The sequence below is a fragment of the Eschscholzia californica genome, unplaced genomic scaffold (assembly GCF_041429995.1).
Source record: "Eschscholzia californica isolate CP2 unplaced genomic scaffold, dmEscCali1.0.p SCAF_1, whole genome shotgun sequence".
Taxonomy (NCBI): Eukaryota; Viridiplantae; Streptophyta; class Magnoliopsida; order Ranunculales; family Papaveraceae; genus Eschscholzia; species Eschscholzia californica.
The window spans coordinates 67,132,079-67,150,069 of record NW_028238198.1 but is presented as its reverse complement, the minus strand read 5'-3'; the positions used below and the strand labels follow the sequence as shown (position 1 = coordinate 67,150,069).

The window sequence follows — 17,991 nt, the reverse complement described above, 5'->3', positions numbered from 1 at the left end:
TCGAGTATTGCAGTCGAATATTGGATGCCTTTGTCTGAGTTTTGCATCTCGTATTAATAGTGGTGGAAAGGGATTGCCTTGATGACAACCAGCTAGTAACCGACGTATTTATTCCGTGTCATCACTCCTGCGAGATACGTTAGGGGCAAGAGGATCTGACCGTCAGATGAATATTCGAATTTCTCGAGGGACGGCTAAGATGTTACCGCGTGTGCGTTAAGCTACTGGCCAGTAACACCCGTCTTTAAGTGGCAGATACGGGATATTTACCACTAGTGCGGTTATGGATTGCACAATAATCCTCTGGCCGTAAGATTGCCTAGTACTGCAGGTGGCTATCGCGTGACACGTGTCAGATACGCTTAGTGCCAAACGGATATGGATTCGGTGACCCGAGTAACGACTTGGGCCATTATCGGGCCTTCTTATTTAGCCTCGCGGATTTTACCCTTACGAAGCGGTTGTTTCCTTTATTTTACAGGCACCTCGTGGGGCGGATTTTTGCCCATACAATTTGCCCCCCACTCTCTAAGTCCGTATGCAGAGTTAGAGAGTAGTGAGGTATGACCATGTCAGCGGAAGAGTGCGCATCTCGATCATATTTTATCAGCGGGAATGCCACTTTGCATTGTAGAGTGTTTTGCTCGAATTATCGAGGCGCCGATAGGTTGTGGAGACGTGGTCAGACAGAGAATCACGGAAGGACTTGTCGAAAAGAAAATAGTCGCGGAAAAGGATGCGACGGAGCAGCAAGGGGTGGTTCGGATATCGCGCGTTGGTCGCCCGGGAACGACCAGCTTGCTACTGCGCGGGCGCGCCACGTGGCAGAAGCTGGTCGTCCGGGGACGACCAGCGCCCTACTGCGCGGGCGCGTAGTAGCGCGCCACGTGGCAGAAGCTGGTCGTCCGGGGACGACCAGCGCGCTACTGCGCGGGCGCGCAGTAACGCGCCACGTGGCGGGTTCTGGTCGTCCGCGGACGACCAGCTCGCTACTGCGCGGGCGCGCAGTAGCGCGCCACGTGGCGGGTTCTGGTCGTCCGCGGGCGCGCAGTAGCGCGCCACGTGGCGGGCTCTGGTCGTCCGCGGACGACCAGCTCGCTATTGCGCGGGCGCGCAGTAGCGCGCCACGTGGCGGCCTCTGGTCGTCCGCGGACGACCAGCTCGCTACTGCGCGGGCGCTGGTCGTCCGGGACGACCAGCTTGCTACTGCGCGGACGCTGGTCGTCCGGGACGACCTGCTCGGGTCTGCGCGGGCGCGCCGACGCGCGCCGGCACTGGTACCGTATCTTCTTCCGTCAATCGAGTGCCCCCGAGACACCTAGTTTGTTCTCGCGTTTCGAGGGTCCTTGCTGCGTCTTTGTGTGTCTGCGTGTCCATGGGCCACTCAGTCGCTTTGTGCGTATCCGGAGTTTTCGAGGGTACTCGGACACGGGGACCTCCTTGGCGGGAAGGAGGTGGATGACACCTTGGATTAGACCCTATAACGGGGGTGGAGTATCATTATTTTACTTACCATTTGAAGCTTGAAGAGAGAGATTTTTAAGGGATTCTTCACTTGTAATCAGGTATTTTTCTCTCCCCTATTTGGTTTTGTTGAGCTTTTTGCTTGAAATTTTTGTGTTCTTCAATTGTTCTTGATTCGTTCTTGAATGTTCATAGCGTTTGATCTTCTAAGTTACTTTCCTTATTTGTTGGCATGTGTTTTTGAGATTGCATACCTTGAGTTAGTTACTGCTAGGATCGATACCATGAGTAGACTATTGGTAAGATCGATACCTTGAGTGAACTACTGTTAGGGCCAATACCTTGAGTGAATTACTGCTAGGATCGATACCTTGAGTGAATAACTGCTAGGATCGATACCTTGAGTGAATTACTGCTAGGATCGATACCTTGAGTGAACTACTGCCAGGATCAATACTTTGAGTGAATTACTAGGCTTATGTCTCGTTTGAATGTTCCCTTCAAACCAATTGTTGGGTTTGAAACCTTATCCCTTTGTCCTACAGACTTTTGCCATCCGGGATGAGTCATCGTGGACACGGTAATTCCTCTAGGCCGCTTCGCGTGCCAGAACATTCTGAATTCCGGCGACAGAAGGTGCTCGAACGAGTGACCTTGAAACGTCTATCGGTAAATCCGGCTTCAACCATTACGGAGGACGGACTAAAGGATATACGATTCATGTTCAATATCCCTGCCTCCATAGAGCTTAGGCTTCCGCAGCCCAACGAACTTGTCGACGAGGACCATGGCGGTTGGACCGCATTCTACATAATTCCCTTCTTGATGGGATTTAGGTTTCCCGTCCCCCGTTTGGTGCATGGGGTTTTGAGTTACTACGAGATAGCTCCTTCACAACTCATGCCTAGCGCGTGGAGACTTCTTTTGTGCTTGGAAGTGTTGGCCTACCTACAGCAGGTAGAGCTTTCAGCTAGCGATGTAGTTCGCTTCTATCACTTGACGAGCCATTCCAGGGATAATGGTCGTTATGGTTTCAAATTGCGGAAGCCTGGTGCTCATTTAATCACTGCAATGCCGGCTACCGACCGAAAGTGGCAAACTGGTTATTTCCTTGCTCGCGGTGACCTTGTATATGGTGACCGAGGGGTAGGACAGATTCCTTCCCATTGGCAAGATGCTCGTAAGTATGTTATTGTTTATCGTGGAATACCTCATGTTTTTACATTGTTGTAGTTTAAGTGTGTATTGTCCCTTTGACAGACTGTTCGTTCAACAATAAGAACGTTGAGCGGCTGGAGAATTGGAAGGAGAGGATCTCCAAGTTGTTTGAGCGTCGCGATCCAGAGAGGAGTTCTGCCTTCCTTCTGAGTCACTCCCTTATTTCAGGTACTCCTTTGTGGGACTTTGTTCCTGGTGCGACTTTAACAAATCGCCTTTCTGTTCCTGCGACGGCTATAGAGATTCAAGGTGCGCTTCTAGCCTACCAAGAGTCATCTGGTGCTCCGGTACTCTTCCCACCTCCTTCAGCAAGTACAGAGTCATTCGCATCATCGCAAATGGTGGGATCTGGTTACATCCCTGCTCCTTACTCGGACATCCGGAAGGGTGGCCAGAGGAAGAGGTCCAAGGCAGGTACTGGTTCGAGTTCTCTTCCGCATTCTTCTTCGTCTACTCCTGTTACTGAGGAGGCCCCAGCTTCAGAGCCGGTTTATTCGGCGATACCTCTATCTGGGTCTTCTGGTGGGGTTCCCATGTGGAGGCATCATCCTTCTGCTTCTCCCTTTGACGGCTCCACTTTCCTATCTACTGGAGGAGATCAACTGCTCTCTTCTGAGGACCACCAGAAGTTCCTTGCTTATGGTCCTTGTGGAGGCGCAGACTATGGTGTCTCGCACCATTACCAGGTATTCACCTCTCATTTAAGTTGCAGCTATTCTTTGTTATATTTACGAGCTCATCATTATTTTTTGGTTTTTGTAGGCTTTCATGGCATCGATTTCCTCTCGTCGTCAGTTGAGCGAGAGTGTGGACCGAGTTGCGGAGTTGACAGGATCATTCTCCCAATTGCAGACTCGCTACGACAGCCAGGTGGTTTCCTTTCAGGAGCAGGGTGACAGGATGCGTGCCCGGGAGAGAGAGTTGGAGGATCTTTGGGGGCGGTACACTGTGCTGGAGAGAGAAGCGGCGTACAACCAACAGCTAGTTGATGAATTTCCCCGTGAGAGGGATCAGATTGCAACTGACGCGGCGTTACGAACTCGTGCAGACTTGTTCGTCGAGTACCGCGAGCATGGGCCCGACAGATGGGATATGGATGATAACATAGAGGCCTGGCGGGTTCGTTACGAGGAGCTTTTGGCGGAGCGACGGGCGGGAGAGATGACGATAGATATGGACGAGGTGATGAGGGGTGATGATGCAACTGGAGGTAGTTCGCCTCATTAGTGCTTTCCTTTACTTGACTTGTTTAGAAATACTATGTGTGTTGTTGATCTATTTGACGAACCATATTTGGTCGTCGTGTGTCGTCAGGCGTTCAGCCCTTTTGTTTGGGCGACACACGTCGGATATATGTTGTTGTTGACGAACTATATGTAGTCGTCATCGTGTGTCGTCAGGCGCTCAGCCCTTTTGTTTGGACGACACGCGTCGGATATATGTTGTTGTTGACTCCTGGTTCAGCTAGACTTCTGGATTTGTATTTTAACGGTTCAAGTGAACCCACTGGATTTCTTTGAGACTCTTCGTTTAAAGATGTATTGCTATGGTTATGTTCCTGTTGTTATTCTTCTTAGTTGGGTGGTTGTGATACCAGCTTATGTAGGGAAGACGACTAGCGCCTTATTGCGTTTAGGCGTCGGCCACAACTTACTGTCTCATCTTGGATGAATTACTAATCCTACTTATATAACTGATACGGCCAGCAGCTTGTTGCCCCAACTTGAATGGATTGTAAATCCTAACTTATATATGGGATACGGCCATCACCTTACTGTGTTCAGGTGACGGCCAGTAGCTTGTTGTCCCAACTTTGAATGTGTTACAAGTCCTGACTTATATCAGGGATACGGCCAGCACCTTATTGTGTTCCGGTGACGACCAGTAGCTTGTTGTCCCAACTTTGAATGGGTTACAAGTCCTGACTTATATCAGGGATACGGCCAGCACCTTATTGTGTTCCGGTGACGACCAGCTGCTTGTTGTCCCATCTTGGATGGGTTACCAATCTTCACTTATAAAAGTGATACGACCAACACTTCATTTTGTTTTTGGGATCGTCTAGCGACCTACTGTTTCTCTCCAGACAAGTAATTATATGCCCTTGTAGTGAAATGACATCGATATTGATAAAGTTTAAACACAAGTAATTACTGGATAAATACTTGAGATTTTATTTCTAAATTTTTGTTTACATCGGAAGTGATATCTTAGATTTAAGAACATTACATTGAACTTGAGGAATAAGTGCGGGACTTTGTTCCTTCTAAATTAATTTTGATGAACAGTACGTTGAACTTGTTGTTGTCAAATGAAGAAGTGTTCGTCATTCAACTTAGGTGCCTGGTGATTCGAGTTGCCTGTTAGACAGGTGAGGGTTGCTTAACCCGTATTGTTCTTCAGTTTCTTCATCGTCTTCTTATAGTATCCTCATGCCCCCCAGTCGAAGTGCGGAACTCCTCTGGTGGTTTGGACTTCGACTCTGACGTCCAGCCTCTTATTGTTTTTGCTACTTTGTTGTGTCTTGGAGACAGTTCCTGTCATCACACGTAGATAGTGAGGGGTGGTTGTTGGCGTAGCCAACAACCCTCCGACGCCCAAGTCAGTAGGTGATCTTTTGGAAAAAAGGCAAAATAGGAGAAGTTTCAAGGTTAGAAGTAGTACCTTCGTAAGTGAATGGCATTCCAGCTATTGCCTATGTTTAGGCCATCTTTTGATTGAAGTTTGTAAGCTCCTTGTCCCACTACCTTGGTAATGAGGTATGGGCCCTCCCACGTAGGGGCTAACTTGCCAGCTCCTGTTTCTTTAGTATTTTGAAATACTTTCCTCAGAACCCAGTCGCCAACTTTGAATATACGAACCCTAACGTTCTTGTTGTAATGCTTGGCTGCTTTCTGTTGGTATGCGGCATTCCTGATTGCCGCCATGTCCCTCACCTCGTCTACTGTATCCAGGTTATGATTAAGTAGTTCCCAATTGCTCTCTTCTGTGGTCCACTGGTATCGGGCAGAGGGAACTCCTGTTTCAGCTGGTATTACCGCCTCACACCCGTATGCAAGGGAGAATGGGGTTTCCCCAGTTGGGGTCTTTGAAGTGGTTCTGTATGACCACAACACTCCTGGTAGTTCATCTGCCCATGCCCCTTTAGCTTTCTTGAGTCGTTTTTTCAGTGAATTCATTATCGTTTTGTTTGACGATTCTGCTTGCCCATTGGATTGAGGGTATCTAGGAGTCGAAAAACTTAGTTTGATTCCCCACTCCTTGCAGAAGTCTTGGAAATCAAAACTGATAAACTGTGAACCATTGTCTGTGACAATCTCCTTGGGAACTCCAAACCTGCAAATGACATGTTTCCAAACAAAACTTTTTACCTCGCGGTCTCTGATTTGGTGGTAGGCTTCGGCTTCCACCCACTTGGTGAAGTAGTCTGTGACAGCAAGCATGTAGACTCTCTGGCCTGGGGCCGTTGGTAGTTTGCCTACTATATCCATCCCCCATTTCATGAAAGGCCATGGGGATAGAATTGAACTTAACTTCTCTGGAGGGAGGTGGGAAGTTTGGGCGAACCTCTGGCAGCTGTCGCAACGTCTAGCATAGTCAGTAGAGTCTGCTCTCATAGTCGGCCAGTAGTAACCTGCAGTCAGTGCTCTGTTGGCTAGGCTGCGACCGCCAGAGTGGTTACCGCATTCCCCCTCATGTAATTCCTTGAGGACATACTTGGATTCCTCTTGGGTGATGCATTTCAAGTAAGGCCCAGAGTATGATCTCTTAAGGAGCTGGCCGTCCATGATGCAAAACCTTGCAGCTTTGACTTTGAGCCTTCTAGCTTCATTTCGATCCTGTGGCAACTCATCGTTAGTTAAGTACCTGATTATTGGCGTCATCCAGGTCTCTTCTGCATCTGTAACCGCTACCTCTGAAGGCTTTGTTTTCCATACTGCCGGCCACTGAAGTAGCGTTAGGGGTATTGTCTGTGCATCCTTGGTTGGAATTGATGACCCTAAATTGGCCAAGGCATCAGCGTGCCCATTCTCGAGTCTGGGTACCTGTTCAAAACTAACCTCGGTGAACTGACTTTGTAGTTCTTTTACATGCGACACATAGGCTGCCATCTTCACGTCTTTAGCCTGGTAGGTTCCTTGTAGCTGGTTAACTACGAGTTGGGAGTCTGATTTTATCGCAAGTTTCTGGACTCCCATCTCCTTGGCCAGGTTCATACCTGCGATCAAGGCCTCGTACTCTGTTTCATTGTTGGTGGCTTTGAACCCGCATCTTATTGCTTGTTGGATTAGGTCACCTTCTGGGGAAGTGAGAACAACACCAAGTCCTACTCCATTCATGTTGCTGGAACCATCTACTGATAAGGTCCACTTGAGTTGGCTATGTTCCTGTAGATGGAGCAATTCTCCTTGTGCCTGCACTAAGGTGTTAGGTGTAAAGTCTGCGATAAAGTCAGCCAGTACCTGAGATTTGATTGCTGTCCTTGGTTGGTAGCTGATGTCATGTTCGCTTAACTCTACTGCCCATTTGGTCGATCTCCCAGACAGCTCTGGTTTGTGAAGAATATTCTTCATTGGGAAAGTTGTAACCACTACAATTGGGTGGCATTGAAAGTAAGGTCTTAGCTTCCTGGCTGCAGTAACAAGGGCAAGGGCAAGCTTCTCTAGCTGACTGTATCGGGTTTCAGCATCTAGCAATGACTTGCTTGTGTAATAAACGGGCAGTTGCTTACCGTCTTCCTCACGAACGAGTACTGCACTTACCGCTGTCTCTGAAACAGCCAGGTATATGAATAATTTCTCTCCATCTTTTGGTTTGGAGAGCAAAGGTGGAGAAGTGAGGTATCTCTTTAGCTGTTGTAGAGCTTCTTCACAGGCAGGTGTCCACTCGAAATTTTTCCCTTTTCGCAGAGTGGTGAAGAACAGATAGCATCTCTCGGAAGATTTAGAAATGAATCGGCTAAGTGCCGCCACTCTACCTGCAAGCTTCTGGACGTCCTTGATGCATTTCGGGGAAGGAATACCCATCACCGAATTGATCTGATCTGGGTTAGCTTCGATCCCCCTTTGAGTCACCATATACCCTAAAAACTTTCCAGAGGACACACCAAAAGAACACTTAGCAGGGTTTAGTTTCATATTATACCTCCTGAGTACCTCAAATGCTTGTTTGAGGTGTTCCAAGTGTTGTTCTGCTACTAAGGACTTGACCAACATATCATCGATGTAGACCTCCATAGTGTCGCCTAGCATGTTGACGAACATTTTGTTTACGAGCCTCTGGTAGGTGGCACCTGCATTTTTTAGTCCAAAAGGCATGACTTTGTAACAGAATATACCTCTCTCCGTGACGAAGGCGGTTTTCTCCTGGTCGTTTGGATGCATAAGGATCTGATTGTAGCCCGAGAATGCATCCATGAAGCTCAAGAGTTCATGTCCGGCTGTGGCGTCTACTAGCATGTCGATGTGAGGTAGTGGGAAGGAATCGTTCGGGCATGCTTTGTTCAAGTCTGTAAAGTCAATACATACCCGCCACTTACCATTCTTCTTTTTAACGACCACCACATTAGCGAGCCAATCTGGATAGTGCACTTCCCTTACAGATCCGATGTCAAGTAGCTTCTGGATCTCCTCATTGATCACCTTGTTGCGTTCTGGTGCGAATTTCCTTCTTTTCTGTCTAACCGGGGTATGGGAAGGATCTACCTGTAATTCATGAACTATTATAGAGGGGTCTATCCCCGTCATATCTGCATGAGACCAAGCAAAACAATCAGAGTTATCGGTTAGGAATTCAATGAGTTTTTCTCTCAGAGTAGGAGCTAGCTGTGCTCCAATTTGAACTTTGTGCTCTGGGATGTTGGGGTTAATTTGGACTTCGTCTAACTCCTCCATGTTCGGTTGGTTAAGGTTCGAGTTAGGGGGCACTTTGTTCTGTAATTGCTACAAGGGTTTCTTGGGAGCCTTCATCGTGTTCTTGTAGCAGTTCCTGGAAGCTCCTTGGTCTCCTTTGATTTCCCGTACTCCCCAAGGTGTTGGAAACCTCAAAACTTGGTGGTATGTTGATGGTACTGCCCTCATCTCATGGATCCAAGGTCTTCCAAGGATCATGTTATAAGCTGATGGGCAGTCCAGTACCACAAAAGTGGTGCTAAGGTTAATTCCTCCTGCATATACCGGCAATACGATTTCTCCCAAGGTATACTTCTGTTCACCACTAAATCCTATAAGGACAGTAGAACGTCGGCAGATGCTCGATTCTTCTAGTCCCATTCCTAGCAAGGCATGAAGAAACAAGACATTAGTGGAGGATCCGTTATCAATAAGTATACGTTTAACTAACACATTCGCAATAGTGAGAGAGAGGACGAGAGCGTCATGATGAGGGTTGACGAGCCCTGAGACTTCGTTGTCAACGAAGCTAATGGTTTGGTTGGTGAAAGTTAGGGTTGACGCCTCTGTCGAGTGGGCAGTTGGATTTGTTACGATTCGTGCACTTCTTTTGGCTGCTGAGTGGCTTACTCCACTCACTTCTGAGCCACCTGTGATCATGTTGCAAGTCAATGTTGGAATCGGCTCCTCTGGCTCTTTGGGTCTGGCATCTCCTTGGGACATGGTTTTCTTGCCTTTATCTGTCAGTAAGTCGGTGAGGTGACCCCTCTTTAAGAGCTCAGCAACTTCGAGCCTGAGGGCAATGCAATCTGCAGTAATGTGCCCATGGTCCGAGTGGAATTCACACCACTTGGAAGTATCCCTCTTGTCGCTTGGCGTCTTTGTTTTCCCTGGCCACCTTACCGTATTACCCATCCCCTTCATTACAGCAATCACCTCACTTGGTTCAATGTTGAGGTTGTATTCTGGAATCTTGGTACGGATGGGTCCTTGGGGTTTCTCGTTTTGACGATTAGGTGGAGGGTTGAATGGCCTCCTGTTCTCCCTTGGAATTGGTCGTCTGGTTGGGTATGGATCATTGCTCCTGGCTTCTGACCGTCGTTCGTATCTTCTAGAGTGACGGTCTCTTGACCTATCTTCCTGTGAATAGTATCTGTTCCTGTGGGCTTCGTCTTCCTCCCACCTAATTTCAACCCAGGCTCTGGAAAGGACATCTTCCATTGTTGTGCAATTGAACTTGGTGAGTTCTTTGTACAACTCCCCATCAGGCAGTAAACCTTTCCTGAATGCATCAACTGCTGTCTCCTGGTTGCAGTAAGGAATTGAAACCTTCTCCCGATTGAATCTTCCCACATACTCTCTGAGTGGTTCACCTCTTCGTTGTTGGATTCGGTAGAGATCACCAGAGAGTTTCTCCAGCTTCTTGCTGCTTGCAAATTGCTCGACAAAGGTGTCTGTCAGCTGGGCAAATGACGCGATTGAGTTATGGGGGAGGTTAGTGTACCATTGCAGAGCTGGGCCAATCAGACTAGACCCAAAACTCTTGCACATACACGCTTCCCGCAAGTCCCTTGGAATCGCAGCAGTAAACATCCTCTGTTTGTAAGAGGCTATGTGATCGTCCGGGTCAGAGGTGCCGTCATACATCTTCATGTTGGGAAAGGTGAACTTTCTGGGCATCTCTACCAGAGCAATTGCATCGACGAACGGAGAATCGGCGTAGCTTTGAGGAAGACTCTTCTTGAAGGGGGTCGGGACTCCTGGAATTCTAGTGATCAGAGCCTCCATTTCAGCTAGCCTCTTTGCTAAAGCTTGCTCTAAAGGGGTACCTGCATGTGAAAATAATAAGGGATTAGAAGCCATGGTGGGTTGAGTAGGCATAGGGAAGATAGTAGGCATAGCAATAGTAGAAGATGAGTAAAGAGGAGCAGCCATGGTCTGCTGTGGAGTGAGAGGTTGTTGAAAGGTATGTGTTGGAGCTATGAATGGAGCACTTGCGGATCCTGTCCCTACTTGGCTGGTGGTGAAGCCTGCGGTAGTGTTGTGAGGGGGTGTTGGGCGATTAGATGGTCCTCCTACTTCAGAACCGTTGGGAGGTGGTCGATTGTCCCCCAAACTTTGTCTTCTTGGAACCACCAACTCGGTAATTCTTTCTTGCAGTAGCATGTTCTCTGCCCGGACAGTAGAGTTCTCCTCCTCCAAAGCTCTCAATCTTTCGGCGTTTTCTTGCATCTGGGCAGTGAGTGCAGCGAGTTGTGATGAGAAATCCACAGAAGCGTTGGACATGTCTCCTTCCATGGTACTTGTCTTTTCGATAGTTAGTGGCTGGCCCCCCTCCTTCTAGCGCCAAATTGTAGACGGTAAAATGTCTACGGGTCGGAAAGTCTGACAGTCAACGGGTCGACGGTCAAAAGTCTTGTCGGGTCGGGTCGGATGCTTCGGGGACCGGCTACGTGTCGAAAAGAACCTGCACACAAAAAGAGAGAAGAGATCGTGAAGCCTCGGGGACACCGGGATGGTGCCGGCCTAAGGGGGCTCCGACGGTCAAGTCAGACACTCGATCAAATATAAATAAAAGAAAATGGTCGATAAGGAGGTAACCGTCGTCGGAGTGCTTAGGTGTCTCGGCTCGTGGAGTTTTCGGAACAGATCCCCACGGTAATGATATACTTACTGTACTAAGAGGGTGATGGTGATGATATATTGTCGTTAACTTGCTAGTCGTAAGTGAACTTGCGATAAGGTGCTGGTCGTAAGTGGATCGGACGGTGAGAATCGTTGGATGGATGGTGATGATACGTCTAGCGTCTTATCGCTAGGGAAATGATGTGGTGAGGAGGTAGCCGTATTAGGATGGTGATACGACCAGCTAGTTACTGCGAAAAGGGTATTACGGCCAGCTAGTTACTGCTGGATGAGAGGAATATGAGACTTGAGAGCTTTCTTCTGCGATAAGGTGGTGGTGGTAATGGTGTCGATACGACTAGCCAATTACTGTTCAATTCGGGACTACCAAGCTCTTATCTCCCAACTTCTAAGACGATGAGTCAGAGACTTTGGAAGAATGGAGAGCTCTTTGAGAGACTTATCGATGGGAATGGTAGTGAAGATGGATTACTCGAGTATTGCAGTCGAATATTGGATGCCTTTGTCTGAGTTTTGCTTCTCGTATTTATAGTGGTGGAAAGGGATTGCCTTGATGACAACCAGCTAGTAACCGACGTATTTATTCCGTGTCATCACTCCTGCGAGATACGTTAGGGGCAAGAGGATCTGACCGTCAGATGAATATTCGAATTTCTCGAGGGACGGCTAAGATGTTACCGCGTGTGCGTTAAGCTACTGGCCAGTAACACCCGTCTTTAAGTGGCAGATACGGGATATTTACCACTAGTGCGGTTATGGATTGCACAATAATCCTCTGGCCGTAAGATTGCCTAGTACTGGCAGGTGGCTATCGCGTGACACGTGTCAGATACGCTTAGTGCCAAACAGATATGGATTCGGTGACCCGAGTAACGACTTGGGCCATTATCGGGCCTTCTTATTTAGCCTCGCGGATTTTACCCTTACGAAGCGGTTGTTTCCTTTATTTTACAGGCACCTCGTGGGGCGGATTTTTGCCCATACAGGTTCATCAAGTGAATATGAAAAGTTAGTTTTTCAAGTGAATATGGAAGACAAATTAGGAAATTTATGAATATTATCTATTTTGCCTTCTACCTAATTTTAAGATGTTTTAACTTTTATTTCTGTACTCCCTAACATTTAGTTTTGTGTTCGAGTATATTATTATATCATCAAAAATATTTCCCAACAAATTAGGTTTTGTTCCAACCAAATTTTCAACATCAAAAAGGTGTTTGAACAAATCTTTGGTTGTTCTCAATAATTCTGTAATCCCGAACAAATTCATATATGCTCCAAGGAATTTTACAACCTCAAACATATTTCCGAACAAATTAATTTTTTGCATGAAGAAAATTTACAACTTCAAAGATTTGTTTGAACAAATCTTTGTTTGTTCTCAATAATTTTTTGTTTCCGAACAAATTCATATATGCTCCAAGAAAATTTACAACCTCAGAAATATTTCCGATCAAATTAGTTTTTGCATGAAGAAAATTGACAACTTAAAAATTTGTTTTGACCAAAAAAACATTCGCAACTAAAGTTAAGCAAATATTAAGTATATGCTCCAACCAAATATTAAGTTTTTCATGCCAGTATCATAAGCCAATTACTCTTTTAATTAATTAACTTCAAAATGAAGATCCTCAATATACATTCTCAGACCAGTTAACAACAGAAACAGATTTATCTAAACAAATCTAGATATGCTCTAAGCAACTATTACATTGCTCCACCAAATATTAAGTTTCTTCGACAAGTTTTATATTGTCTTCCATATTCACTTGAAGAACCAACTTTTCACTGAATTGTAACAATCTTGTCTCTTCTTCACTCTCTGCTTCCAGCTCCTCCTTAACCTTGAAGAACATATAAACGATTTTATTATCTGAATAAAGTAAAATGTTTCACAAAATATAGGTCTTATTATCTGAACATACTAAAATATGCTATATGCACAACATGACATATGTTGGCTAATGCAGACAAAATTTCGTATGCAAGTAACACATTTAAGGTATTTCAAAATATATCTAAATATATTTACATCCAAAAAGAATTTGACTCATCCAAATGGAAACATATCTGACTTTGTTGACATCGAAAAATAAATAGCCCCATCCAGATAGAAACATATCTGACTATGTTGACATCAAAAAATAAATAGCTTCATCCAAATGGAAACATATCTGACTCTATTGACATCCAAAAATAAATAGCCTCATCCAAAATGGAAACATATCTGAATATGTTTACATGCAAAAAGAAATTGACTCATCGAAAATGGAAACATATCTGAATTTGTTGACATCCAAAAATAAATAGCCTCATCCAAATGGAAACATATCTGACTATGTTGACATCAAAAAAATAAATAGCTTCATCCAAATGGAAACATATCTGACTATGTTGACATCAAAAAAAAAATAACCTCATCAAAATGGAAACATATCTGACTATATTGACATCCAAAAATAAATAGCCTTATCCAAAATGGAAACATATCTGAATATGTTTACATGCAAAAAGAAATTGACTCATCCAAAATGGAAACATATCTGACTATGTTGACATCAAAAAATAAATAGCCTCATCCAAAATGGAAACATATCTGAATATGTTTACATGCAAAAAGAAATTGACTCATCCAAAATGGAAGCATATCTGAATTTGTTGACATCAAAAAATAAATAGCCTCATCCAAATGGAAACATATCTGACTATGTTGACATCAAAAAAATAAATAGCTTCATCCAAATGGAAACATATCTGACTATGTTGACATCAAAAAAAAAATAACCTCATCAAAATGGAAACATATCTGACTATATTGACATCCAAAAATAAATAGCCTTATCCAAAATGGAAACATATCTGAATATGTTTACATGCAAAAAGAAATTGGCTCATCCAAAATGGAAACATATCTGACTATGTTGACATCAAAAAATAAATAGCCTCATCCAAATGGAAACATATCTGACTCTATTGACATCCAAAAATAAATAGCCTCATCCAAAATGGAAACATATCTGAATATGTTTACATGCAAAAAGAAATTGGCTCATCCAAAATGGAAACATATCTGAATTTGTTGACATCAAAAAAGAAAGTGTTTCCTAAATTACCTGATTTGCCTTAGATGAAACAGATTTCATAGTTGGATTTTTAGTGATTTTCCTTGATGTTACCATAGCGTAAAAACTTTTGCATAATCATAATTGATGATTACATATCAATGAATGTAAAAAACAAATCAACCATGATAAAAAATCATTCTTAAATGTAAAGAAGAAAAAAAAAACAAGTGTTCCAAACACTAGAAATCTTCAATAGAACCCTAAATATCAATTTGTAAAATATATTGTTTCCACTAAATATAAAACATAAAACCCTAGATTTCTACATTATTGGCTAATGCAGACAAAGTTCCCATTAAATATATTGTTTGCACAACAGGACATATGTTGGCTAATGCAGACAAAGTTTCGTATGCAAGTAACATATTTTAGGTATTTCAAAACATATCTAAATATGTTTACATCCAAAAAGAAATTGGCTCATCCAAATGGAAACATATCTGACTATGTTGACATCAAAAAATAAATAGCCTCATCCAAATGGAAACATATCTGACTCTATTGACATCCAAAAAGAAATTGGCTCGTCCAAAATGGAAACACATTTGAATATGTTTACATGCAATAAGAAATTGGCTCATCCAAAACATAAACATATCTGAATATGTTTACATGCAAAAAGAAATTGGCTCATCCAAAATGAAAACATATCTGAATTTGTTGACAATGAAAAGTGTTTCCGAAATTACCTGATTTGCCTTAGATGAAGCAGATGTCATAGTTGGATTTTTAGTGATTTTCTTTGATAGCGTAAAAACTTCTGCATAATCAGAAATGTTGATTACATATCAATGAATGTAAAAAACAAATCAACCATGATAAAAAATCATTCTTAAATGTAAAGAAAAAAAAAAAACATGTGTTCCAAACACTAAGAATCTTCAATAGAATCCTAAATATCAATCTGTAAAATATGTTGTTTCCACTAAATATAGAACATAAAACCCTAGATTTTTCACCTAAAAATCAATCTATCAAATATATATTGTTTCCACTAAATATAGAACATAAAATCCAAGATATTTCCCAAACAAAACCCTAAAAGTGTTCAAACAGATTGCACTTTTTCACCCTAAATATAAAGAAGAAAAAAACCCTGAATTTTTCACCCTAAAAATCAATCTATCATATTGTTTCCACTAAATATAGAACATAAAATCCATGATTTTTCTCAAACAAAACCCTAAAAGTGTTCAATCGGTCGAGAAATGCTAAGAGATTCGGTCGAGAAACGCTAAGAGATCTTCCAAAATGGGTTTTGGTTTTTTGGAAGGTTTAAACGGTTCAGAGAAAGTAAAGAGAAAAACTAGGAGTGGTAATGGTTTTTGGGAAACTGTTGAGTGAGAAGTTGAAAATGTTGGGTTGTTTTAGTAAGAAAGTTTAGGAAGAGAGAGAAACTTTTTCAGTCACATCTCAAAATCCTTAATTTTGGGCGGGAAAAGGGGAAAGGATATAGGTGTTACTTTATTGTGTAACAAAGGGTAATCTTGTACTTTCGCAGAGTGGGTCTTTTTCTCATTAATATTTAAGACTGGGCCTGATCCTCTCTTGAGTCCCATATTTTGGGCTTAATAATAACCGGCCCTATCAAAATACTTCATTGATCATTTGCCACATACAATAATAATGATTAATGATTCATATTCCAATAATCTTTTAATGGTTGATATTTCATGTACAAGTTTCAATACTAATACGTAATTATGTATTACACTATTATAAGAGTATGTTAAACGAGTTGTTCACGAGTAGCTCGTGATACACTAAAGAATGATCAAGCTCGACTCGTTTATATAAACAAACTGTTCACGAGTATCTCGTGATACACTACAGAATGATCAAGCTCGACTCGTTTACATAAACGAGCATGATTTTGGACTCGTGTTAAGCTCGTACTCGTTAATCTTCGAGTCGAACACGAGCAATAGTCGATTCGAACTCGAGCAGCTCGTTAAAAGCTCGGCTCATGTACACCCCCGTGCTCCTATTCATCTTAAGTAATACAACAATCATATGGAAATGCATTGGCAAAGTTGAAAGAAGTTTTCATCTAGAGAGCAATATATTACCAAGTAAACAACTATAATAAGCATGAGCAAATAAAATGAAATCAAAATCAAAAGAAGAAATAGGGTTACTATTTCGAGACAGGAAGGAGCTTCTTCATCCTCTTGTAATAATGATTGATCTAAATTAAGGTATAGAATAATTGCATGATCATGTAAAATTTAGGGATAATCAAATACTGATTCAAATAAGAACAAACAAAAAAATACATTAACAATCAAAATACTTGGACATCTGAATACCCTTTTGTTCCTTCATCAAAAAAAAGAATACCCTTTTGTTCAAAACTACAGTGGTCATAAAACCCTTTGTTTTTCTCAGAACAATCAAGAATTACTTTATAACAACCCATTGATTTAGCTCGTTCATTAAGAAATTCAACAATTTATTGTCCTCATTTCAAGCCTCTTACATTTCAATCCACAATTACATCCTCAATATGACCTACTTTTCCACAATTCCTCAAAAATTTCTTCTTCACAAATAAACACCCAGTTGCAATTATCTTCTTGGATTGATTGTCTTCAATGACGGCTATAAAATGGTCTTCACCATTAAACCTTAGTTCTTGAAATCTTGCATCAAATTCTTCATCTGAGAAAGAAACACAAATACTAAGTTGTTGGAGAGTTCATTGAAACCCTTGGATTTGTCTCAAATTTGCAATCTTCTAATCTCAAATCGTTCACTTCCTCCTTCCATTGCCATTGTCTTTGATCATGATCCAAGAAAGAAACGATCTGAGGAATTTCAAGATTAGATTTTCAGTTTACAAATTCAAAGACTACCTTTTTATAAGGACAACCTGATGCTTTCAACATCCAAGGTTTCGTGGTGTAGTTGGTTATCACGTCAGTCTAACACACTGAAGGTCTCCGGTTCGAACCCGGGCGAAGCCATTTAATTTTTTGCCTAACAGGATAATTTGGGAGGCGCCTTTAAATCTTGCTTTGGGAGGGATGTAGGCGCACCAAAAGTTTATCATTGGTCCAGTTAGCGCCCCATGCTAGGACTGAACCTAATTCTTGCTGGGTTTAAACAACCCAAGTATCCTCAGATTGCCCTCTCCCGCTCTCCCTGGGCTTCGGACTGAACGAGTATCCTCAGATTACCCTGTCCGTGGGCTTCGGACGGAACGAAAGGCCCATATGAGTACAATTGACTAGATTGAAAGAAGTAATAACATATATTTTTTGAAAATTGTATTTGATAGAACAAATAAAAGTACACTCTTGTATCCATCTGTAAGAGTGTATTTCTTGTACCTTTTTCCTTATTCATATAGGACGACGACGTAAATGATTCTTGAATAATTGAAGAATGAGTAACAAAGAGATAAGATGGAATAACAGAACTTACCCACACAAACTTTTCATATACAACCAACATTTAAATATGAATCTGTTTAGCTTTTGAGCATATCTTGGCCTTCTTGTTTTTGTGAGATGGGAAGTACAAGAAAACAAAATCCATGTTTAGATGACATAAAACTTGTTAGGAAAAATGGGACAACTCCACCTTAAAATGGGCAAACCCACTGGTTGAAACATAACAACCATCCATAATTGAATGAAGGTGGC

The 17,991-nt window shown here is 42.8% G+C and overlaps 1 non-coding gene and 1 pseudogene across 1 annotated transcript; one reads left to right on the top strand and one right to left on the bottom strand.

Moving 5' to 3' along the window:
* Positions 1–16,621: 16,621 nt before the first annotated feature.
* LOC147568483 (glucosamine 6-phosphate N-acetyltransferase pseudogene) lies at positions 16,622–17,150 on the bottom strand (annotated as a pseudogene).
* Positions 17,151–17,236: 86 nt separating this feature from the next.
* TRNAV-AAC (transfer RNA valine (anticodon AAC)) lies at positions 17,237–17,310 on the top strand. The gene has a single exon. It is a non-coding gene; the product is annotated as a tRNA-Val (tRNA).
* Positions 17,311–17,991: the final 681 nt, after the last annotated feature.